At 42.8% G+C, this 26,717-nt stretch overlaps 1 non-coding gene across 1 annotated transcript; it reads right to left on the reverse strand.

Moving 5' to 3' along the window:
* Nucleotides 1-12,333: 12,333 nt before the first annotated feature.
* LOC134399817 (5S ribosomal RNA) lies at nt 12,334-12,452 on the reverse strand. Its single transcript, XR_010025524.1, has one exon. It is a non-coding gene; the product is annotated as a 5S ribosomal RNA (ribosomal RNA).
* Between the last annotated feature and the right edge of the window lie 14,265 nt (nt 12,453-26,717).

Below are 26,717 nucleotides of genomic sequence, written 5' to 3' on the forward strand. Positions count from 1 at the left end.
GCAGTGAAGGAATGAATCATTCTAAGCAAGCTTTCATTTTGCTACTTTTTGTGGGATCTAGAAACACAGCCCTATGAGGAGAGACTGAAAGTACTGGGCATGTTTAGCCTGGAGAAGAGAAGATTGAGGGGAGACATGATAGCACTCTTCAAATACTTAAAAGATTGTCACACAGAGGAGGGCCAGGATCTCTTCTCGATCATCCCAGAGTGCAGGACACGGAATAATGGGCTCAAGTGACAGGAAGCCAGATTCTTGCTGGACATCAAGAAAAATGTCATGTTAGAGCAGTACGACAATGGAACCAGTTACCTAGGGAGGTTGTGGGCTCCCTAGGTAACTGGAGGCATTCAAGAGGAAGCTGGACAACCATCTGTCAGGTACACTTTAAGGTGGATTCCTGCATTGAGCAGGGGGTTGGGCTCGATGGCTTTGTAGGCCCCTTCCAACTCTACTATTCTATGATTCTATGATTCTGCTCCAGAATTAAGGAAAAATTGATATCACCTCTGCACACACAGAGCCTATGTGCATATAGCTTTGCCGCTTAGGGATCTGTATATATACCTTCATCCAATGTATGGAGATCAGTGGCAAAGCCTGTTGCCACAACCCTTGTGGAACCTATGTATGTACTGAGCACATGACCTTTATCTGGATAGTAAGTGAGTCACTCACTCTCTGCTTTTCTCCTGCACAACTTTTCATGTATTAAGACTAGAGATGTATGAGGAATTTGTTTCAGTTTGTTTTTGACCAGAATTTCCCCAGCCTGCACCTCCTGCAACTTAACAAAGATCTGAACACAATCTGCAGGCAAAGTCTGTACATTACTGAACTTGCGATGCAATCCAGAGAACTACAACAGACCATTAAAAAATGTGTACATTTGAAAAACGTGCATGAAGGAATGTACTTTTGAAAAATGTGCAGGAGAAAGGAGAGAGAAAATGCATTCATTTGCAGAATGTGCACAGTTATGTGCAGATTTTGAAAAACGTGCATGAAAACTAGGGGTGTGCTCTGCTCCGTTACGGATCCCCAGATCCAAAGCAGAACGGGCCGATCCGGACCTCCAAAGCCCAGTTCCAGAGCAGATCAGGGGAGGTCCGGATCAGCATGACGCGGTTCAGAATGGTCTGAAGCTATTCGGACTGTTCCGAAGCTTCGGAGCCAGGTAAGTGGGGAGGGGAGCTTACCTGCCTCCACCGCCACCGCAGTCCGTGCAGTGACGACGGCAGAGCCAGGGAAGGGGGGAGGGGGGCTTATTCAGCCCCCATTTTGTCCCCCTTCCCCATTTACCTGCCTCCGCCGCCTGCCACAGAGGCAAGTAAATGGGGAAGGGGGGGCAAAATGGGGGCTGAATATTGATCCAGAGCAGATCAGGGGAGGTTCGGATCGACCCGAATCGGTTTGGGCCCGATCCGGAAGGTCTAGATCGGGATCCGAAGTGGTTTGGGGAGGGGGTGCACAGCCCTAATGAAAAAGAAAGAAAGAAAGAAAGAAAGAAAGAAAGAAAGAAAGAAGAAAGAAAGAAAGAAAGAAAAGCTTACCATGGAATCCGTGCATGAGTCGGAATGCGCTTTGAAGCAGAATTCAGAGAAGTTCAACAGACGTGAATTGTAGTCATAAACTCAATGGGACTTGCATTGTGAGTAAATATGCATAGGGTCAGGTTGCACTCGTAATGAATTCTTTCTTGGATCAGGCTGTTAACATTACACCTGCCTGTTAATAACAAAGGCTTTTTGCACTGTAATTTTCACATTTCATCACCTTCTGCAGTGCCTGCTATGGAGCCTGGTATGTAACTGCAAGATGATCACCTGACTTGCAAATACAAGTCTGTTGGAATTGATTTTTTTTAAGCTACGAATAAATCAGGAGAGAGAGAGAGAGAGAGAGAGAGAGAGAGAGAGAGAAAAGGAACCATTTCCAAAAGTCATTATGCTTCCCATCATGACCTCCTTCTTCTCAGTATGTTATCCATGCTTCTCAAGAGCTTTTCAGACAGCAGAAGCAGAAGCCCCGGAATGATAAGCAGCAGTAGCATCTGAAGAAATGAACCAGACAGAGGGAGAAAGGGAGCAGGGGAACACTTGTCTGACAACACTTCTCTTCAAATTGTTGATGAGGATACCCAGAACAGCTCTGAGATAGAGACCCTCTTGAAGGCTGAGGCTCTACCACTGTGCATTAAAAAAAAAAACTGAAACAGAATATGAAGACAGAGTCTGGTAGACATAGTCTGTTACAGATCAGTCCTATGCATGTTTACTCAAAAAGAAATTTCACTGTGTTTAATTGGGCTTACCCCCAGTAAGGCTGTTATCTTTTTTAAAAAAAACAAATACATGTGTTATTTAACAACACAGAGAGAGACATAAGCAAAACAATTCTATTTTTATACTGTGGTTTTATGTTGTGGTTTTATATTGTGACTTACGTTTCCATATTTTATACTTCAAGCTGTACTGTCTGAGCTTCAGCTATTAGGCGGTATAGAAATGAAATAAATAGGCATGAAGAAAACAGATCAATAATGTACCTTGGGTCTCTAACGCGGTGCCTGTGGACACCTCTCTTGGTGTCCAGCAGGCTCCCTGCTGCTCCTGAGTTTATTTTATTTCTTCAGATTTATATATTTATTTATTTATTTATTTATTTATTTATTTATAACTGGGAGGCTGGTATGATACAAAGCGAAGTGCTGCCCTCCAGCATGGCCTTTATATGGGTTCAAAGGAGTGGCTTTGTGTTTTGGAACTCAGATCTCACCTCTGCTTTGGGTAAGTTACTTTTCTTTTAGTCTTGTTAGTTTTCCACCTGGGAAATGAGTGTCTTGAGACCGGTCATGCCCACCATAGTAGCCATATGAATGGGCAAGTCCCCCCATGGCACCCATTTTGTGAGACCACCCTGAACATTCTCTGAAAATTCAAAAAGTGCCCAGTGACCCCCCCAAAGACTAGGGACCCCTGTACTATACAAAAGAAACAGAATAATAGTATAAACTATATTCTAAAAATATACTTCTAATATTGGGAAAAGATTGTGTTGTCTTGTGTTCCAATAGAGACTTTTTTTAAAAAAAGTCTCTCCAGCTCAAACCATTAGAATCCTTCTTTGCACCCGTTGTGCTCAGGATGTATGGATTTTGTAAAAATCCATTCCATCTGCGTTTCACGGACTGTTAGGTACCTTTCATTCCATCCTCCATTTATTGATGGAATTGTTCCCCTGCCCCCAGTTTCCTGAATTTGCGCAAATTTACATTTGCACAAATTCACAATGCACAAATCCCACATGTGCATTTTCATGCTTTAGCCTATGGGGAAAATGCACATTTTTAACCGAGTTTATTATAATAATTATTATTACTGTATGCATTTTTCCAAGACTAAATTTGTGTTACATGCCCGGGGGGGGGGGGGGGGGGCGATGAAAAAAAAATTGTCTGCAAGTCTGCAGGATCCTTGCAATTCAGGAAAAGCCATTCCACTGCAGAATATGAGGGTCACATGCATAGAAATCTGAACTTGTTTGATTCCATTGAGGATTTCTCTGACATCTCTACCTTATGGCCAATTGAATTTACTTTGCATGGCTATATCCCATAGTTGGATGTACCACACTCTCAATTTTGATATTTTAGAAATCCTCCAATACCTAGCATGTATTATCCTAGCTTCCACAATCACATCAAATAACTTCAGTTCTGTGTCTACAGATGTCTTCTCCTTGAACACTGTTAAAAAAAATATCTTCGGTTTTAATGTCTGTAATTCCTCAAGGACAGCATGAACAGCTTTCAATACAGATATTTCCCTCCAATATTCCTTGGTTATAGCACATAACCACTAACATTGAACAAAATTATGTGTTTCTATACCTACAACACAGATCTGAAGGCTACCCGGTCACCATTGTAGATATTACTGGGATTTATTTCACTTTGAAACAATGATCCTGTAAGTTGGAAGTCACAGTACATTTATAAATTATTATCCATATATAGCTCCATTTAATACAATACAGATAAATACAATGCAACAATACAAATATTTAAAAGAATAAGATACAATACATCTCATCGATCCAAAGGGAGAGGCGGGTAATAAATAAATAAATATATTATTATTATTATTATTATTATTATTATTATTATTATTATTATTATTACTCTAAACAGCAATATGTAAGAATATATAGTCAGTATAAAAGAATAAAAATCTATAAACTAAGGGTGAAATTCTATGCTGACTAGGGAATTTTCAGAGTTGTAGGACTTTTTCTGTCTAAACATGTTTAGGATTCTGCCCAAGTCTCTAAAATGCCTGTGAGAAAAGAAAGGTCAACCTGGAGCCAAAAAGATAACTTTGTAGGTTCCTGGCAATCTTTGGAGAGGGCATTCCATAAATAGGGTGCCACAACTGAGAAGGCCCTCTCTCTTGCAGCCATCCACCAAACTTCTTTTGTCAAAAGACCTCTAAGAGGGCCTCTGAAGATGACCCAAAAGTCTAAGCAGATACCAAAGGGTTATCCTTTTTAACATATAGCAAAATCTGATATATTTGAAAAAGTACAGTTCTTTGGACTAATAACTAGGATATGTTCAAACCAAGTTGTTTCCATTTTTCTCTCAACGATCTTGAGCATCCAAAATAGGAAATCTGAGGCAAATACCATGGGCATCCTACAGATATTTCACTTGACCAAGCCCCTTGGAATTTCATGGGAATGGATCTACTTGTGTGAGCACAAGAGCCAGCAGCACAAATGTCCACCACGGCATCTTGCACATTCTGAAATACAGCCCCAGCCTGATCCTGTTTGGGGGGTCACTAAAGAAAATTCCTGTAGAGGTCTTTAGATCTCTCCGCAAGAAGCTGCCAAGCTGTACCACTCACCTCTGGAATGCAGCTGTATTCTGTTGATACTGAAACAATAAGGCCATAATTGTTTTCCAGCTTGTTTATTTGGTATCTGTGATCATGATCACTCTCTGTAATTGCACTCCTAGCACTATCATTCAGATGCAAATTTAACTACCTTTTGGAGGGGCGGGGTGTAGCACTTACTCTTATTAAAAAATATTATTCCCTGACTGGGCTGATCCAGCATGGAGCTGACGTACATGTACTCCTGGGCTGGTACATCTAAATGCAAGACAAACTCCTGCTTCAGGAAAATAAATGTTTCTAAGTAGCTAAAGTGTAACTAAGTGAATTTCATTTTTATCTCATTTTCAAGGAGTGCCTTGAAGGGCTTTTCATGAACGGAATGTATAGATGCACTAGCATTAATCCTGTGGCAATAACTGCTGGATTTCTAACTCATCTCTCTCACACTCCAGGTATCGCACTGCAGGGTTGCAATGTTAAGGCAACACTTTTCTACAAAAAGAAAAATGGCAATGGAGAACTTCAGCCAAAGAGAGAATTCTTCTTTTCTTCCTACATGTGAATGTGATCTTCATGCATAATAACGAGGGCCATGAATTTCCACACAGAATGGCAGAGAGAAGACACTTGAAGACACTAAGGCAACTGTATATAAGGAGAGTTTTTGATTAGTATTTTTCTTACTCGTATCTATTTTTCACATAAGCAGTTTGGTAGGGCATGTCAAGATTTGGAGAAGCTCTATCAAGAGAGGACATGTTCCCAGCAGGAACTGTCCTACACTCCACCACTAGCAGTTGGGGCATCCAATGGCAACCAGTGGGTTGGGATGCCAGAGTGCAACCCCTGTTGTGCCCACAGGTGTCCTCATCCATCACAAGGAGGAGGCACCTCAGGCACAAAGGCAAGAGGCAAGGGTGTAAGTTGGAGCCAAGCTGGAACGCAGCCAGGACCCTGAACAAGATAGCTGGTGCTGATCCAGAGACCAGTGGCTAGGGTTCAGAACCACAGCTATCAGTCCTGGGAGGCAAGCTATTTCAATACTGGCCTAGAGGAATTGCCAAGGTTTTATGGCCTGGCCAGGAGATTCACAGATGAAGATCAAAGGCTCCATCTGTCCATCTTTTTGCATGGTTGTTGGCTTCTTCTAGGCCAGAGGTGGGAACCTGTGGCCTGCAGGCTGGATGCAGCTGACAGAGACTCCCCATTGAGCCTGTGGCCTTTGGTCCTCAACCCTACACTGTAGCTATCAGGTTTCAAAAAAGCTTTCTACAGGCTTCAAAAGGAAGGCTTTTTGCAAGCCTAATTCTCTGTCAAGTTCTGAACACATACATACACGCACACGCACACACGCACGCACACACACACACACACACACACACACACACACACAAACCCCACCCCCACCAGTGCTGGCATTAGGCTTGAAAAAGCCTCCTATTGAATATAAACCCTTTCCCAAGTTTAATTGTATCATTAGAGGAGAGATCTTTGTGTTTGTGCATGAATGTGTGTGGGTTATGTGTGTGTGTGAGAGAGAGAGACAGAGAGACAGAGAGAGAAAGAGAGGGGGCTTGTCTTGACAAAGGGGTTGTCCCGGGGTGGATTCTCAGTGGCAGCAAGTCATCTACATGATGCAGCCACCATCGTGAAGCATCCAAAGGCAAACCCCAGAAACTCCACTTAAAAGAAGTCAGGCACTTACCCAACTTTTTTAGTTGCAGAGCCGATGGCGCCCCCTGATTGGTTACCATTGGCTGGGCTGGACAGGGAAGGGGGCGGACCAGGAGTTCCAAGTTGGGTGCTGCATGTCCCTGTAAATAAATATTTTTAAAAAAAATGGGAGGGAAGAGAGGAACGGGTCAGCCATGACGCTGCCGCCAGGCACTAGGAAAGGGGAGGGACGGGTGGGGGCAGCTGGCTCTCCTCCCTCTGAACTCCCTCCGGCTGCCCCATTGCTTCCCCATGCCCTTTTTATTTTTATTTAATAAAGGTTCACATCTACAGATTAATTTAAAAAAAAATATGATGAGGGGGAGAGGAACGGGGCAGCTAGAGGGAGGTCAGAGGGAGGAGAGCTGGCTGTCACGTTCCTCCCACCTCCTTGATGCTTAGCCCGGCATCAGCGGCAACTCCGCACTGATGCTCCTTCCCATGCAGATGCCAGGAAGGAGCACCAATGTGGGAGCCCAAGGCCTCATGGTGCAAGCACACCACCATCAAGATGGGGGCAGAGAGAGAGAGAGAAAGAGAGAGATGGCCATAACAGATATTTAAATATTTCCAGCAGCTATAATGTTTTTAATCTAATGGGCTGGCAGTGGGGGGCTTTTAAGGTCCAGATTGGGGACCCTAAGTAAAAGGGGGGCATAGTAATGCCTGTTTTGGCCTTTAGCATATGAGGGAATGGGGTATGTTGTTATATAGTGAAAATGGATGCATCGGTATGAATGGGGAAGTGTTATTTTATTCCCTTTTCCAAAAATCTGTGGGAAAAGGCCTTCTCCCCATGTGGAGCTGGTAGAAAACATTCCTTCCCAGTACACAAACTCAATATCCAGACTCAAGTGAATATAGGATCTCTCAGGGAATTATTTATTTATTTATTTATTTATTTATTTATTTATTACATTTCCAAAACACCTAATAGCCCAAACACTCTGATGGTGTCATTCCCCCCACCCCACCCCAATTATTGGAGTCTCAATCCTCCCAAATTAAATCTCTGGGTTTAATTTAATTTGGCTTGCACATACAACCAGTCCCCAATCCTGGCCAGACACAGTTAACTGAACTGAGGCTAGATAAAAAGAAGACATAAGCCTTGTTTAGGCATTTGTCCTATGTAGTGAGGGCTGAATGTGTGTAGAGGGATGGGAATGTGCATGCTGGCCCTGCACACACACACACAACACACACACACACACCGCCCTGCCCCTGTGTGTGCCAGGCCCTGCACCTTCAGGAGTTCTACTTATGATCACTTAAATGATCAAGGACCCTTGTTCATTCATAGAATTCTTCTCACATGCAAGCAAACATGATCTCCTTTTCTTCTACTGTGGGGACAGGACCCACCTCACACCAGAGCTTAGGACCAGTGTGCTTTGCCTCATCCCTCAACACACTTTTAGCCCTGGTTATAGATCCGGGTGTCATCAGTATCTTAATTGAATATTATGCCATCCCCAAGAAGAGAGAAGACTGTGGGGCAAAGCTTACCTGGGTTTGGCTTCCATTGGAGGTGAGAACACTGGAGATTTATGGTGTGTTTGTAATAACACAAGTAGAGCATAAATGTAGGAACCAGTATGTTGTCTCCTACCCGGCATCAGATTCATAACTCCACATTCAGTCTCCAAAGAGAGTCACTCTGACCCCCACAAGATGCTTCCAGCCTTCAGCTAACTTCCATTGTTCCCTCCTCCAACGACTTCTTTAGTTTCTCCTCCTACTCCTTCACACCTACATACTTTATGTGTGTGAATGTGGGAGGGTCACCTTCTCAGAGCTCGGATTGTTAACACCTCCCAGTGATCTCCCAACTGCCATGGAGAAAGCATCAGCCGCCCACACTGGGCCATTAGTGAGCAAACCAAGGCCGGCCAGCAGCCATAGCAATATTTTTGGATCATTTCACATAGTAGCTTCATGGAGGGGAGGGGGAGAGAGAATGGCATGCTGTGGAATCCTCAGAAAGAACATCCTGGAGATGACAGCAAGTAATTGGCCATCACTGTTCTCTGTGGAGCGTCCCTGCTAATGATGAGCAAAACCATTCAAAAGATGCTTGCCCGGTCACACAGTTCTGTCAGCACACCTCTTCAGCTGTATCAAAGGCTAACAGGATTAACAGGGAGCACTTTTCTCTCTCGGTCTCGAGATTGAGATCTTCAATCAGGACTACAAGTACAGTCTCAGAGCCCTGTTTATTCCTCAATTGCCAGAGCTGATCTTCTCATCTAAGATAAGCATCAGCGTGGAATCAAAAAGTCAAATCCTACTAAGGCACGGAATGCGTGTTATATGTGTTATGCCAGTACACTGTTGTTGTTTTTAAAGAGTGCTATTTTAAAACATCGATAGGAGAAGCATTCTAAAAATTGAGAAGAGTTCTTTTCTGCCAGATAAATTGACTATTCCATTAAATTGCTCTAGGAAGGAATAATATCTGCATTTTAAAAAAAATGCATATAGAATAGGAAGGGTTTCCCCACACAGTCAGTCAAAGGACATAAACAATTGAAATGGGTGGATATGTGAGGAAACAACTGGTGACTCGTTTCATATTTCTGAAAATAATTGTTGCAGTGTTCATTTTTTTTATAATTCAGTAGGAAAAGGGACTTGTGACCTTATCCCACTCCCCTCAGAATAAAGCTGGAATTAGGGTTGCCATATTCTGCATTCACAAAACCGGGACAAATTTTATTATTTATATTTTCTTTTGAAATACATGTTTTTTTCTGGCTAAACATGCATAGGATTGCACCCTAAAGAACAAAAGCAAAGGCAGCCATGTTGACCATAAGGGGTGGGGGTAAAATCAAAATCCATATAATGTAATACTTTCATTAGGCCAACTCAAACATCATAAAAATGTACAAGTTTTTGAGGTCTTCAGAGCTCTTCATCAGCCAAGATGCAACAGAAAACAGTTTGTCAGGGCAGTGGTGGTGGTATGAATGGTAGTGAGGGAGCTAACTGTTAAGAGTCAGGATGTTATTAATCATAAAATGATATGGAAGAGGAGGGTGTGCAGACATTCAACTTGGGCTCTACCCGGTGATGTGCGGCTTCAATGCCCCCAGGACTACAGGGAACAAGAAAGTAGTAGACAATTGTCAGCTCTCCATTTTTGAAAATATAAAATCCACCTAGCTATTAACTCAAAACAGTCACCATCCAGGACCTTGGCACCCCTAATTTGGGAGAAAGCCCCACTGAATTTACAAGCAAACCTGCATAAAATCAGGCTGCCTGAATGGTATTGCAGCATAGACTTTTGTGGACACTAGAATGCTTAAGTTCCCAAAAGCTCACACCAACATAAATCTATTAGGGCGCAATCCTATGCCTGTTTAGACAGAAAAAGGCCTACAACTCCCAGTATGCCCTAGCCAGTCAGGCTGGTTGAGGGGAAGCTAAGGGTTGTTGTTTTTATCTACACATGCACAGGATTGCATCTTTTATCTTTAATAATAATAATAATAATAATAATAATAATAATAATAATAATAATTTTATTTCTTACCCGCCTCTCCATTTTGATCAAGGCGGGGAACAACCATAAATGGTAAAATACATAAAACTGAATTAAAACATAATATACATTGTTAAAACATCCTTAAAAACATTCTAAAATGTTTAGAAGTACAATCTTATGCACATCTACTCATAAATAAGTGCCCTTGAGTTTAATGGGGTTTACTCCCAGGTATGTGTAGCCTAAGGTGCCACAATATTCTTTGTTATTGTAATGATTAACAGGTTTATTACTGTTATTGTTTAGCTATGGCAAACTACAAGGGGTCTTTATCCATCTGTGAGGGGGGAAAGGGAAGAAGGAAATGCCTTTTAAACATGTTAGCTTGGTGGGTTAAAAAAGTCGCCCACATTGCCCTGGAAAGTGGAGTTGCTTCCCTTTTCATACTGAGGGAAGGCAAAAACTCAACCCAACTGAAGTCCTTGGATGAAGTGAGCGAGGGAGGAAGAGGCAGGAATGTCGTGCTCAGCCTTGGGCCGAGGTGCACGGGAACCCAGCAACAACATGGTGCCTTGGGAAAAGTCGGGCTGTGGAAGAAGGGGCTGTGATGGTTGAGGCCATGGCTCCTCTTCATGGGCCAGGCAGCTGAGGAAGCCATGCACCGTCCCCGCCTCCATAGGTGCCGGGGGGGGGGGAGGAGGAATAACTTGAACACTTCTCTTTGTCTGAGTCCCTTTCTGCTCCCCCCACCACCTGGCTGGACCAGGAATCCAGGATTCTTGACCAACCAGCCGAGATATTTCAGAATGTTTTGAAATCCGTGACATGCCCGGTTTTCCGGGACATATGGCAACCCTAGCTAGAATGGAAAATAAGTCTTTATTTGAGAGTAAACATTGCCCTCTTCTGGCCATTTTGGAAAATTCAGCTGCTGCTGCGTTGTTCACTAAGCACGTAATTATATTACATTTAGTCCTGCGTGTCACACATCTGAGGAAGTACAGAATACTACACACACACACACACACACACAGACAGACACACATTTTCACCATAACCTTATGCAATGCTCAGAAAAATAATTCCCATTGCCAGAATGCAAGTTATAAATAACCCCTTTCCACATTGCAGATACATTTTCTAGGATTTATTAGTTATTACCAAATTATTATTGCTGCACTGCAAATTCTCTGCCCATTTGCCTTTTTAAATAATTAAGCATTCCCAGTGAAACTCCTTTCCCCCCCCTTTTATCAGTCAGCCACGTGTAGTCTTAAAGTGCTTGAGCAATTTCTGGACATTATTAAAACACGGTAAATTAGGTAGAAGAAAAATCAGTTAATAGCTAAGGAATTATGAATCACAAGCAGGACTTCCAGGTTCCTGTTTTTACCTAAGGGAAGGAGGAGTAAATGAAAACACAGAAACACTCTTTGTTACCTTGGCTACATGTTTCTGTCACAAAACCCAAACATCCATTCTTTTTATAGAGCAGAACTCAAAATGTGGCCCATATGCATTTACAAATTTGCGCGCCAGCCCCCGTTTTGACCTTCATCTTCTTCATTTCATTTGCTTTTTTTTTTTATATATAATTTTTATTCATTTTCAACACTATATAAACATAGATAAACATTACCAAATATAACTAAAACAACACAATAAGAAAAAAAAATAACATCAAACATCTGTTACATACATCTTGAATAAATGTTGAGTACAATATCAAAAGCTATTACATATACCTTATCAAACTATAACATCTTCGCTCTTAACATAAAAGTGCACCCCCCCACCTCGGGATCATTCTTGAGTCCAAAATCTAATCGTTTCTTCTGCTGGTGGTTTCCCACTTCCCTTAGTAAACACAAACACTAGGAACTGTTTCCAAATTCCTTCGAACTCATTTATTTTAGTTATGCCTTTTCTCCACTTAATGTTACATGTCAATTTATCATTGATGGCTATATCCCATACTTCTTTATACCATTCTTCAATAGAATATTCCCCTTGGATCTTCCAGTTCCTAGCTACCATCAACCGTGCTGCTACCAACAAACTCGATATCAGCTCTATAGTTCCTTTTCCACACTTTATCTCTTCAAATAGTGACAGCAATGCTATTTTTGGTGTTTGTTCTATTTTCATTCCCACTATTTCTTCAATTTCTGAAAACACCATCTTCCATAATCTTTGTACATATTTGCATTGCCACCTTTTTTTAGCCTACAGCACCCGGTATTCCCAGGCGGTCTCCCATCCAGGTACTAACCAGGCCTGGCCCTGCTTAGCTTCCGAGATCAGACGAGATCGGGCGCGTTCAGGGTAGTATGGCCGTAGACCTTCATTTCATTTGCAACAACCCCACTTGGGTGTGATTCGCCTACTTGATGGCTGCGACATCCTTATTCCCATGTGTGAATCCCTCCCACCCCCAAATAATTTCTCAGCCTTAAAGTTGAGCACTTGGACACCTTCAAAGTAGTTCTCTGAATGTTCAAATCCAATGCTCAAAAGGTGCCATCCCTTCTGCGACCTTCTTCGGGGGCATTAATACATTAACTCCCGAGTATATGTTTATGAAATTGGGTTGCACAACATATTCTGGACAGGCTCCATCCGTACAATGTGCTGCCATATGCATGCAAGGGGACACTGATTTTTCTTTTAGGCATCAGTCTCTCACACATTGTGGATGCATCTCTTGTAGCGGGGGGACGGACATCTTGTTCATAGGGCAGTCACTAGAATAGGGCTGCCACTGAACACACACACACCCCTTTGAATATAGAAAACGTGGTGGATAGCCCTGCGATGTTACACCTATACTAGGCCCGTCGCATAAACCCTTCTCAGGCCAAGCACCACCTCTTGAAAACCTGAGAGAGGATTAAATAAAACCTTTCCTCTAGCTATGAGGGAAACAGGTTAAATATAGGAACTGCTTTTAAATGTACTGTGGGTATATTCTGGTGTGGGTGTTTGATAACTGTGAGGCAGGTAAATAATGCCAAGCTGACATGTGGTAATTGGTAGCCAACAAAATAATAATAAGTTTATTGTAATGTTAAAAGCTTCAAATGAAAATATAATGCTTTCAATCCTGCCTAATCCAAACTCGCCACTCACCAACCACCTCCCTCCCTCTCCCAATCCTAAATCACTAGCAATTAATCTCCTCTCACTCCACAACAATTCCCACACAACAACTCTAACAACAATCAACTGCTACACCGCTCAGTCACTCTTTACATACTCCTTCCCCCACCCTACTCATTGCATCACAAACCACACCTACTCAGTTCTAACATTCCATACTCACCAGACATATGATCTAGATGTATACAAGATAGTCTAGGGTGACCATATGAAAAGGAGGACAGGGCTCCTGTATCTTTAAGAGTTGCATAGAAAAGGGAAGTTCAGCAGGTGTCATCTGTATATATGGAGAACCTGGTGAAATTCCCTCTTCATCACAACAGTTAAAGCTGCAGGAGCTATACTAGAGTGACCAGATTTAAAAGAGGGCAGGGCACCTGCAGCTTTAACTGTGGTGATGAAAAGGGAATTTCACCAGGTTGTCCATATATACAAATGACACCTGCTGAAATTCCCTTTTCTATGCAACTCTTAAAGATACAGGAACCCTGTCCTCCTTTTCATATGGTCACCTTACAAGATACTCAATTGTGGGGTAATGCCACAAGCCCTTTGATCCCAGATTGCTCTGTAGGGATCATGTGGATAGGCTCAGACTGTTGGAGCTTGATGGAAGTAAAGAACCTAGCATTTTATATACATTCCTTCCAAAAATCATACTGTACTCTTCTAAAGAAAAATCTTAACTGTGATGTTGTTCCTGATAAATGATGTCCCTAAATTGATGCATTTTATATTGGGTTGTATTTCTTTTTAATCAATTTCTTTTTTACTCAAGTTTATATCATAATTTACAAGGCATTTCATCTTCCTGAAAAGGCACCATTTACTGAAGTTTGACTTTCCCACTTCTTCACATATGTCTGGGATGTGCAGAGGACAGCACAAGGATATTTATTATAGCCGTTATGATTCTGTCACTTTTTATGGACTGTAACCTTTCCTACTTCAGTAAAAATAATGTTATTTGTTACTGCAACACTGATTTCTCCTAATCCAAGGTTTGGATTACAAGGGTTTTTTGGAGGTGGGATTTAAAACAAACAAAGACCCCAAAATCAATAACAAAGATATTTTTGGATCAGAAAGAAGAAATGTATTTTCTTTGGGAAGTGTATAGATAAATCATGTGATGAATACTCCTTAGAAATGCTAAAACAATGTGACCCAATACATTTCAGTCTTCGAGCATTTTAAAGATTTCATAGAAGCCACTCTTATGCTATTTATGTCCACGTTTGATGTCCACGTTTATGTCTGTTTATACAGAACACAGGGGATGTCTATACAGGTTCTTTACCCCGACCTAAATGCACAGATTCACATTTCAGGACACATGGCACAGCTGTCCATTCGCCGCAGTGCTGGGTTTTTAACACCATAACGCTCATATTCGTAGTTGCGATTTGCCACGACTTTTGGATCAATGTCCGAGTTTGCATGGCGTTATACTTTGGTGTCGTTGTGGGAGTTAAATCACATTTTGACATGTGGCTGTAGCTCTGAGGGCAGGACAAAGTGATTGACTGATTTCCCGCCTTCCCAACTATCGTGTCCGCCCCTGGCTCCCCCGTTCCTTCGTACCATTTTCATTTTGAATTATATGATTCTGCGGAGCGCCGCAGACAGACCTTATAATATTAAAACAAAGAGGGGGGAATGGACAGCCAGAGGGAGAAGACGTGTTCAGTCCCCGTCTCGCTCATTGGAAAAAAGTTCAGTGTATTTAAATACTACATCCCCCTGAGCTGACCGCCTCTCCACCCATGCTCTGTGCTTCTCTTTCATTTGGGAAACCATTTTGTTTTTGGAGGGTTGTCGTTCTGCTTTTCTTCCCTCTTGTATCATCCTCTGCTGCCTTGTTCCTTTCTCCTCCCAGAGCTCCGCAAATGAAATTTATAGCTTTGCTCATTCGTGCTCCGTATCATCGTATGTGCGCATTATGTGCACATTAATAACTGCACGCGATAAATCGCTGTTGCTGCTGCAGTGTGATGCTCTTTGCCTAGATTTGAATCAACGAAAATCCAGGTTTATATTCAATGAGGAGCAATCCCATTGTCATATAGATGGCGGGCACAGAAATAACAAAGGTTAGTATCCAATTGTGACTCAGTGCTAGTGATAATGGCATTTATTCATTTACAGAATTTGTATACCGCTCCACATCTAAGACAAGTTCTGAAGCGGTGATTGTGCTAGTGTAAACCAACAGTTGTGCAATGTAACTAGTAGTTGCTAGGTCAAGGGGGGGGAGCAGGAATTTGCTGCCAAAATTCACCACTTTCCCCAGCTAACGACATTGTGCAAGCACAGCAGAGGGGCCCTAGCTCTGTGTGATAGAGCACATGCTTTGCTTTCAGAAGGTTTCTGGGTGTGATTCCCGATTTTTCCAGGAATGGCTGAAAAAATTCCTGTCTGAAACCTTGGTGTGCCACTGCCAGTCAGTGTTGACAATACTGGGCTAGATGGACCAATGGTCTGCTTTAGTATAAAGCAACTTCCTATAATCCTATGATCATACAACCACGTTAGCACTAGCATTGGTGCACAATACTAACCAATGAGTCTTACCATTGCAGAACCAAGAAGGAAGAAATAGCATTTGTAATGCAAATGATCATTTTAGCCAAGGTAGGTTCTATATTCACAAATCAACTGATACAAGAATGGCTTTAATTGCCCTGTGTCCTAACACTCATAGAGATGACACATGCAATCACTCACATTAGAGGGTAGGCAGAACCAAATTCCGTTTGTGCACTCCAACAAAAGATTGGAGACAAGTCCTGGATGTGGGGAGGTCCCTGCAACATAGAATGAGACAATTGTTTCAATCAAACATTTATCAAATTTAGGGGTGGTAACCTCTGGTTAATTTCTTCAGTGCTATAGAGTTGCACTGCGGGCATGTCTAAACCTGCCGAAATCCCGGGAACTGCCCCAGGATCATCCCTGTGCATCCATATGACACACAGGGGATCCTGGGAACAGGGAGGGATGATCCCTCCCGTTCCCTGGGGTATTGGCATACCCTTTAATCCCAACTTTTCCCACGGTCCTGGGCACGTCCCGAGACCATGAGAGGTGTGGCTGGGCATCCCGTTTTCATCCCAACTCCTTGAGAGTAACCGTGAGGAGCCGGGAACCTGACATAGGGCACAGAGTTCTTCAGGAGCTCCACGCCCATCAGGGGTGGGGAGCACAAGGGGTTTTTCTTCTTCTTTTTTACCTTGTTTTTCATTGGAGTGCGAGTGCACTCCAGCTTCTTCTCCTTTAAATAAAAAGGCGCCCGCAACCTGTGCAACATCCCTCCTCCCATCCAGGATGTCGCACGGCCATGTAGACACAGGGCGACAATCCCAGAAGTAGTTAAGTCCTGGATTGCCCCCTCTCTGACCCTCTATACCCGTAGGTGTAGACATGCCCTGCATTTTGCCTGAAGCTTCTATCATAGAGTACTAGCCTCCTTAAGTCCTCAAGTGAGTACAGGTTTATTTATTTTGCTTTTATTCTTGAAAGGTTGCACTTTTATGAGGGTTGTGCTCATGGGAGGATCAGCTATAACACACTTCCTATGCCAGCTGCATATGTTCGCTGGGCTAACATCCTCTGAGTCCAATGCAGGCGCAATTGCTCCAGGGGAAAAGAGTGCAATAACTGTGGAACCGCTATTGATAATCTCTCTCCGTGCGTCTTCCTTTTATGGATTTGGCTGGCACACAGAAGACATATTCATGTCAAAAGGCCACTCTTGATAGCATTACGGCTTGCAGCAGGACATAACATTATCGCAAGGATAAAGGGCTGTAAGCTATTTTGGAGAATTAAAGTAAGTGCTGCCGAGATAATTTAGACTGGGTGATGATGTAATTAAACATTTAAAATATGCAGTCTAGGATCCAGTGAAAGGATGTGCATGTCCATGTGCAAGAGAGAGTGAACCACAAGAAACTGCCTCCCACCCACCCCCACACACACACGACATGCCAGGGTGGGAGAAAGGTTGCCAGGCTGCGGAGAGAACAAAGTTTCCTTCGCCACCTCCCTTGGAGATTAGAGTAGACTTCCAAAAGACATCAGATCTCATGACGTGCCTATGTGGCTACCCAGACATGGTGAGACTACAGGGACTAAAGCCTGTGATGTCAAGAAGCTTCGCAGACATCATATGACTTACGGCGTAAATCATTTGATGCCCAGGATTTCCCAGACATTATGCAACCTGAGGCTGATGATATAGGTGAGGCCTATATAAGGTTACCCCCAAGACAGTTTGCACTCAGTTTTGGGTGGCACAGAGGCCCTAAGGACAAAAGGGGTAACACCATTAGCAAGAAGAAAATGGACTGGTGACAGGGAGGTTTGGAGAGCCAATGGATTGTGTGCCAGGAGGCGTAAGGTTAGTAGATATAGAGCCTAGACCAGGGATGCGGAATCTCTCACTGTCCCTGATGTCACGTGTATATATGTTATGAATCTGGGTTTATACTAGTGCTGTGCTAAAAAATTTGACCATTCCGTTTTCAGCATTTCATTGAGAGTGGAGGGAAATGAAATCTCAGCTGAAAGATGCTGGGAGAGGTGAGAATTTAAGAGAATTTTTCTCCTTGGGGAGGGGAACAGGTTTCCCACATACCTTTTCAAATTGATAGCTTCATCACACCAGCGTTATACTGTGCAATCCCTGTGAATTGCGTGCAAAGGACTCCGAAGTTTTCCAGTTTATAATCTGCTTTTATTGTGAAGTACTCCCATGCATCCTGCTTTAATTGTGCTTCATATATAAAAGAATCGACCTATTTTGCTACCTCTTTAGGAGGGAATCTTTTGTTGTTCTCTGAGTGGCCACTGGGGGGGGGCAGGAGGATGATTTGATATATTTAAAGTACAAATTAAACAAATGCTTACATCTGAGTAAGTTTTAAAGATAAAGACATCAAAATTGGCACAGTAATAGATATTAACGAGTGCTTTAAGCATACCAAATTTGAATCAGATTGGGTCATCCGTTGATTTTTTTTTACATTTCTCCCCCTTAAAACCTTTCCTGGTATGCAAAAGATCTTAGGAGCGCTTCCACCTGGGGTGTGATTTAGCTAACAACAACAACAGCTTTACACTATGGGGATAATTAGAGGGAAACAGGTACGTGGGTAGTCAGTTGTTGAGGGGTCTTCTTCCTTTCTATTTTGTTTTTTTTAAAGAAACATCCCAGTATTTTCAGGAGCCCAGGCATGCTTACTGGATGCTTATTGGAGAGGGTGAGGTCACATGATCTCCAATAGGCTAAGAACCGCTGGGCTCATTCAAATACTGGAGGAAGGGGGTGGGTGTGGTTTTTTTAAACTAAAATATATCTGAAGAACGCCCCTCAGCATTCAGCCACGCTTTAAAAAAGGTATGTGGAAACCCTGTCCCTCTCCCCAAGGAGAAAATTCTCTGAATTTCTCCTCTCCCTGCGAAATAGGCATAAAAAACAATGCCACTTTCACAGGGAGAAAGTTCCCAAAAATAGGGGGCAGGTTTCAGCCCAGCCCTAGTTTATATCTCTCTATTATGTTATGACTCTGTATTTCTGTTAAGGAGACTTAGAGTCAGAGTGTTATGAGTGACAGGAGATATGATGTATTTGCATATGTGAGTTAACTGGCTGAGTGAGTGAGGTATGTGTGAAATGGTGTGATATATGAATTGGGAGCTGTGATTGCATAGTTTAGACAGGGAACAGATAGGGAAGAGTTTGGATAGGGTTTGTGAAGACATAAGGCTTCATCCCAACAGCCTTATATTGTGCTGCTGCAGAGAATTCTATGCAATGGACTCAAAAGATGTGGACGTTATAATCTGCTTTCCCTGCAAAGGACTCTGATGACGTTGACTATGTCCTGCTGTGATTGCGGTTCTTCTGCCCCTCATAGCAAAATATTTGGGTGTGCAGAAAGTCTGGTTCTTCTGGTCATGCGAAAGTACATCACTCAAACTTTAACATGTTTTTTCAAACATCGTTTCATTGCACTGTTTTGTGGGCATGGTTTCAAAAGGGGGTATTGCTGATGAAAGAGAGGGGTGTGCCAATTGAAAACCTTTCCTTCTCCTGCTTCCAAAATCCCCCGTTCTCTCCTTGTGGGGGAAACAGGACCGGCTAATTCCCAGTTTTACAAGCAAAAAGCAGCAGCAACCCCCACCCTCATATATACAGGACTTCGAGGGAGGAAAGGAAGGTGGGGAGAGAGAGAGACTCTTTAGATCTCTGTGTGTTTTTAACAGAGCCTTTGCTTCAAAGCATGTGGGAAATGCACCTGCCTTGCCAGCAGCGCCCTCATTTTTATAGATAAAGAGATCCAAATTGGCACAGTGGAAGGTCTTAAGGAGGGCTTCCAGTATACCAAATTTTAATCAAATTGTTTCATCTGTTGATTATATATGATTTTTTTAAATTTTTCTCCCTTAAACCCTTACAGTTTATAGTTTTCCACTGGTCCATAGGTCCCTAAGAGCACTACTCAAAGCAATAGAAGGCTGGTCAGTTTCACCCAAATGTATTGTCAGTTTCAAGCAAAGTCCCTTGGCTACTTCTGAATCCCTGTGTGTGTGTGTGTGTGTGTGTGTGTGTGTCCTTTTCCATCCTACTCTGCCCTGTTTCCCTACCCCCTCCTTGCTCTCCATGGGGGTGGGGCTCCTCCCAACATAACAGACACAGGCTGTGTGTCTCTCCCCTTATTGATTGGTCTCCCTAAAAACATGTGTTGCTCTTGTTCTTATTTGAATGGGAGTTGGTGGGGGAAGGACACAGATCGTACTTCCATTCCTTTGAGCATGTGAAGCTGAGTGAGGGATGGCAGGAGACACAAACAGGGGGAAGCAGAGATTGAAACATTCTCCATGGGGGGGATCCTGCATCTCCCCACTTTTTCTTTCTTTTTTTTAACAATGGGGGTCCAGTTTTTATTGTTTTACCCTAATCCTCTCACTAACTGTGATTTCCCTCTCAATTTCTCTGCCATTGGAGGTCCTGGTGCTGCATTTGAAGTCTCCTCCTCTATACACTGTGAGTTGAGATGGCCGCTTCCTACCTCGCTTTGCTCACCCACCCCAGCCACCCACCCACCCCCTTTCCCCCTTTTTAAAGTTGCAAAAATTAAGATTGCAATCCAAGGGGCTGTAATTTAGAAATGCATTCCATTGAACTAAGTGGGATTTATTTACTGAGTAAGCATGCAAAAGAGTTGACTGCAGTCTTACGTAATGTTCTACTTTAGTGTTCAGTAACAAGAGAAGCAAATCCCAATCCCTGTTGTCCGAGGGAGAGTTGTCCCCAAACAACCAATAAACGGTAGGAGGCGGTACAAAGAAGATCTGGGGGTTGGGGATAACAACATGTGTGAGTGAACCGCAACGGACCTCTGCAACATGCTACAGCAGAGGTGTAAGTTTACAAGTTTTCATATGCTATATAAGCACTATATAACCGAAATGGGATAATTCAAGGGTAAACCAGAACAAAAGTGTACGTGGGATGAACCTCATAGATAGCAAAAAGATAAATTGTGACTAGGATTTCTGTGTATTGGATTAAAGTAATTAAGTGTGCATATGTGGGAGAGGATATTAACATCTTAATGCTTTAAATAATATATATATATATATATATATATATATATATATATATATATATATATTTCTATGTGTTATAAAATCCTATGCCTACATCTCATGGCTATAAAAGGCTAAAGTAATAAAAAGGAATAATAAGGGTCAGAATAAAAGCCAGTGCGTCCTCACATCTTACAAAGTAAAGGTGTTGGTGTGATGACATCCCTTCTGGTCCTCCTTTATTCTTCCCTATAAATCAAAGGATCTCAGCAATGGAACAGGCATCAGAATGCTACTCGCTGTCTTTGTGACTCGCCACCTTTGTCTGGCCTCACAGAACTCCATCACCCTATACTCACACCTTCCCTTCTGCTGCCATCATTGCATCCTGCACCCTACCTCAGGTACCTCACAAAACACTCCAGTGTGAAACAAAAAGAACATTTATTAGCAACAAGTAAGGTTATGCAGTTAAAGAGCGTAATGGTTTCATCAGGCTCAAACTTATTTGTTTCAGTAGTTCCATAAAAAAACCAGTCTACTGTACCCTCTGGACTACACTATCTCTCCTCCAATTACTCTGTCCTCCAAAATAATAAAACACGTTGTTCCTACACTAAAATTAGATCCTCTCTCTGACAGACCCCAAACTCTTCTCCTCTCACTTTCCACACACTTCTCACTAACTGCTTCTCTGTTAACTCCTCCCACTCCCTGCTCACCACCAATCCTAACCTTTGAACCACCAACCACTAGTCACTCTCACATTCTGGTCACTCACTCCCCCTCTTGCTACAATTCACTACATAACATCCTTGTTCCAGCAGTGCACACAGCAAATGCATCTTTAAACTGCAAACATTATTAAAACAGTACAAATACTTACGTTACAAAACAGGCATTAAACAGCAAAACATCACAGTTGGACCTGAGGAAAGGTCCTGGCGGCAGTGTTACTGCATTTGGTGGAAGGTGTTACGTGCTGTGGGAAAGGCCTTACTGAAGTGATACTCTCACTGGTAAATAGGCAGGAATGTCAGTAACCCCAATGGGGAGTGTGAGATGTACACGAAGAAGGCACCCAACTTATACAGGCATATGACATTGCTTCTCCCCACCTCCCACCCCCATCCAGGCTTTGTCACATGATCTACCCAATGCTGGCTGAGTCCCTTTCTCTGGGCTGATGAGGCAGTCTTTCAGGGGGCCTGGTCCCAAGCCATCTAGGGCTTTATAGGTTATAAGCAGCACTTTGATTTCTTCCAGGAAAAGGACCAGTAGCCGGTGAAGGGAATCACATGCTCCCTATAATTCATAAAATGTGAAATGTTTGCCATACATGCCAGCTTCAGTCACGAATGAGAGCCTGTTGCAATATGACCTATAAAGTGAGCTAGAGCAGGCCAAAAATATTTTCGTTTTTCCCATTACTGTATTTTAAATCTTTGCACTGCTGCTTTATTATATAATGCAGTTTTAAACTTTTATATTGCATTTTATCATGTTGTGGGTTTTTTTTTTAAAAAAATACTTTTAATTATTGTGAACTGCCCAGAGACCTTTGACTATTGGGTGGTATAGAATTGTAATAAATAAATAAATGGAATAAAAAAATCAAAAAGAGGAACAAAGCTTAACGATCGGTACCTGTGTTAAACAAACAATCAAGCTTGATTAATAAATTTCATGGCTTGTTTCATCTCATCCTTCATGTTGATATTGAGTTGCAACTGATCAATAAACACCACATCCTTAATCTTTCCCTTATGCAGGCTCCATTCAATTGCAACCACAGAGATCTTCACTGTGGCTGCTCTCTGTCAGCATGCTTGTCCCTCATATGAAGGGACCGCTATCTAGCATGTGTTTCAATATTCTGGATATCAGCCAGGTGCTCCTTATATCTTTTCAGGATAAGTTCCCCCTTCCTCTCTCTTAGGCACTCCAGTCCATAAATAGCACCCTTAATAGACACTCACCTTTACATTCAGTACAGATGGGACATTCCTGTGTCCAGCATTTGTTATCATGCAGCTGAGACTTCACAAGATATCGTTTCATAGTGCAATTCGACATTAGCCTTGATGGTACAGTGATCAAGGATCTTTCGGGCTTCCTCTACGAAGCTATAAGTCACAAATTGAATTTTCAAAACACAGAATCCTTTGATATTCCTCAAACTCCAGACAGCTGGAACTGGAAACCCTTAACTATTAACCTCTGCCAATTTTACTGCCTTTCATTTTGATTCAAATAAAACCTAGTTGCTAACCTTCCACTGCTCTTGTCCACTCTGCAGCTATTTCACTTGTGCCTCCACAAGTGCGAATGGAGCCTGCCAGTTCTGGATTCTCTTCTATGGGATCTGCCTGGGTGGAGTAAGCTGCTACAATTCCCAACATGTCCTGTAATACACCTTAGCCTAATATGGGATTGCACATGTAATGCAACAGAAGCCAAATCAACACCCAGCCGGTACAGCTTGGGCGGAGGAGGTTTTTTGCGGGCAGAGGGAGCCAGAAAGAACGGAAGACACGGCGCATCTTCAGCACGAGTACAGAGTCGTGAGGTGGGGGTGGAGCAAAGTGTATAAAGGCTCGCCCCCATGAGGCTATCGGCCTCTTTCAATTTTGGCCCCACCCTCCCTCCCTCCCTCCCTATAAACCAGTATGGGAATAACCAGTAGTCCCCTTTGCAAGGGAGGCTGAGTAGGAATTTCCCCTGTCATTTAGAAATGTGCAGGTTTTTGCCTACTCCATACTGGATCCAATCTTTAGAAGTGGTGGATAAATAGGTTAATTATAAATGGCAGGGTTTTGCGGGAATTTTGGGAAGTCAGGATAGGGACGGTGAGCACTCTGGCACTTTGACGGTGATTGGCAATCCAGAGGTCCTGCTCCTCGGGGGCTTTGCAGCTTTCGTGACAGGATATGGTTTGCCTTTGGGGACCTTCTTGTCTCATCTTTTCGGCTATGCAGCCAGAGTGGAGATGGCGCAGGTCAGTCTCACCAAACACGCAAATTTGTTGAAAAGGGGGCCAGGTCACTCGACCCCTGTTTTCAGCTGAGTGGCTCACCCTGATGAGAAATTAGGCCTGGGGAAATAAGCTTGATTCCCACACGTTCATGCACAGATCCATGGAGGGGAGAATCTCTATGTGTAAATAAAGAGGCCCTATTTAATCCCAAGCTCTGGTGTCTGTGTGTTTATTTCTGGGACTTCCTTCTCTGCTCTCAAAATAGCCCACATTCACATGTTGAGAGCCGCATATGTGCCGTGTCACAACGGAATACAGATGCAAAACGTCAGTTTGGGGTTGGCATCCTTTATTCAATGTAACCATTGTGAAGGAGCATGGTCTGCTATTACAGTAAAAGGCGTCCCCCATAAATAGTGACTTTATGTGAGGACAGCCATTTAATGGTCAATACCTCATGCTCTTTTGTGGAGTGTTTTTCTTCTCAACTGTTAACTTTTTACAAGAGGGGTTGTTCATAATCAGTTTTCCCCTTGAGCTAAATCTGATCCCAAACCTACAGCAGAATCATCAGCTTGCAATATGAAAGTTTTTGAAAAATCAGGATCACAGTATGAGCTGGTGGCATAAACATGTCTTGTGATCTTGGAAGGCCACTTGGACTGACCAGTTGACCTTTCTTGGTAACCTTTTTCTAAATTATATTGCTCAGAAGGGTGGTTCAGAACGAGAAATTAGGGATGAACCTGTTGTAATAGCTGCCAAACTGTTGAACCTCCCTCTTCATCCAGGGAGTCTTCGATCCACTGAGAGAGACAACTTCATCAGGAACTGCACATGCTGTCATGCACACACTTTCCTGCTGTCATGTTTCCTGGAACATCCTGCCTTCTTGGGAGACAACAATGAGGCCTGCTAGCTTTATTCAAGCAATAAACATCTCTTCCCACCTGAAGAGAGTCTAATCTCTAGGAACTTTCCCCTAGGCAAAACTATGCAAACTAAGTGAGACAATTGTCCTTTCAAGAAGAATGGAAAGCCCTTTCCCAAGAAGCATTAACTTCAGAGAGACTAGTTGTGATGCAGCTTCTGATGGGATGCCAGCCAGGCCAACTTTCTCTCACCTTCCTTTAGCTCCACCCGTTTTAGTCTGCTTACTCTAGGATCGGCTAACCCCTCTGTGCTCTTCTCTTCAGAAGAAGATTGGCTTCCCACTGACAGTGTATTGTTTGTCCTTGAGGAGAAAAGCTCTGAAGAGGGTTCACTCCCAGCTGGTGAAGAGCCTATGAGACCTTTCTCCCCCACTAGTAGAGGCTAGCCTGTTTGTGGTGCCGACTCCTCTACTTCAGAGTCTGATTCTGATTGATCACCTGAAACACCTTCTTCCAACCCAAGAGGAGCAGGGCTAGACATGACACCAGCATGTTTTGAAACATTTGTTTGGATTGGCAGTCATCCCAAATTTACCTAAAACCATAAATCTTTGAAATAGGTGCTTTAAATATTATGTCCAAGTGAAACTGAAAATTATAATATAGTCAACATATGCAGTAGCATAGAGGGTCAAGTATGTTAACACTTCATCCATTAGTCTCTGAAAAGTGGCAGCCAGCCCTTAACATACAAATGGCATATATATGAAGTAGAGCGAGCCCAGAGGGGTGGTGGTGGTAGGAATAATACTCTTTTTTTTAAGAAGAAAGGGTGAGTGGGATCTTTTGTTGGGCCTGTTCAGATAACACACTAAGCCATGGTTAGAGCTGCAAGAGCTCTGCCTAGCGTGGCCAGATACAGAAAGAGGCAGGTCTCCTGCAGCTTTAACTGTTGTGACAAAGAGGGAATTTCACCTGCTGAAATTCCCTTTTCAATACAACTGTTAAAGATACATGAGCCCTGTCCTCCTGTAGTTAATCATCAATTTACATTTAAAACAAACAAACCAGTTCTGTGGCTTTGTAATATCCTAGAATCACTTTGAAACTGATGGGGATATATGGTTTAGAACAACTTCAGTTCTCAGTGGCAACAAAACAGGTCTATGAAAAAAAGAGTAAGTGAGGAAGGGAAGGTTGAGCTAACACTATTCTTGGATATAAACCTTTACTGCCATTCAGATCTATGGGATAAAGTCACATGATGCCCTTGGAGTCACTATTGTGCTGGGGGTAACAGTTCCTGAGCTGGACTGTGGAGGAGCTAATGCGTCTCTGTACATTGGCTGCCTCGGAGCACATTGAACCACCAATCACTTCGCCTCCTTGGGGCTGTGCAATGTAAGGGCCTTCTTTACACCCGACCATCTGAATGACAAGCTTTCCATTGATCTTTCAGTAGTTGCCACTATTGTCTTCTGGTAATATTTTTTCAGCTACTAATTTTGTAGTGGCTTGCATGATGCAGAGTCACAAGACTCTATCGATATTCTTCTTTCTATGTAAATCTCAGCAAGAGAACTCTCTCGTGTCTCTCTGTCTCTGTCTCTGTCTCTCTCTCTCTCTCTCTCTCTCTCTCTGTGTGTGTGTGTGTGTGTGTGTGTGTGTGTGTGTGTGTGAGAGAGAGAGAGAGAGAGAGAGAGAGAGAGAGAGAGAGAGAGAGAGAGAGAGAGAGAGAGAGAGAGAGAGAGAGAGATTTTTAATGTCCCTGAAAGATCCTGGAAAGTTTCCACAGTCCTCCCACAGTCATATGTCTGCTGTTCCTGAAGCCTCCATTCTCAGCCATCCTGCTGCCAATATGTGGGATAATCTCCTGGGTCTCCCTGCAGAGCTTGTCAGTGATACTTTAAAAAATTGGCTGGCATATTCCTTTTATTAAGCAATATTTCAATCTCTCACTTGCAAGAATGCTGTCTCTGTACTATGCCCTTTTCCCCCTTAGC

The sequence above is a fragment of the Elgaria multicarinata genome, chromosome 5 (assembly GCF_023053635.1).
Source record: "Elgaria multicarinata webbii isolate HBS135686 ecotype San Diego chromosome 5, rElgMul1.1.pri, whole genome shotgun sequence".
NCBI classification, from domain to species: domain Eukaryota; kingdom Metazoa; phylum Chordata; class Lepidosauria; order Squamata; family Anguidae; genus Elgaria; species Elgaria multicarinata.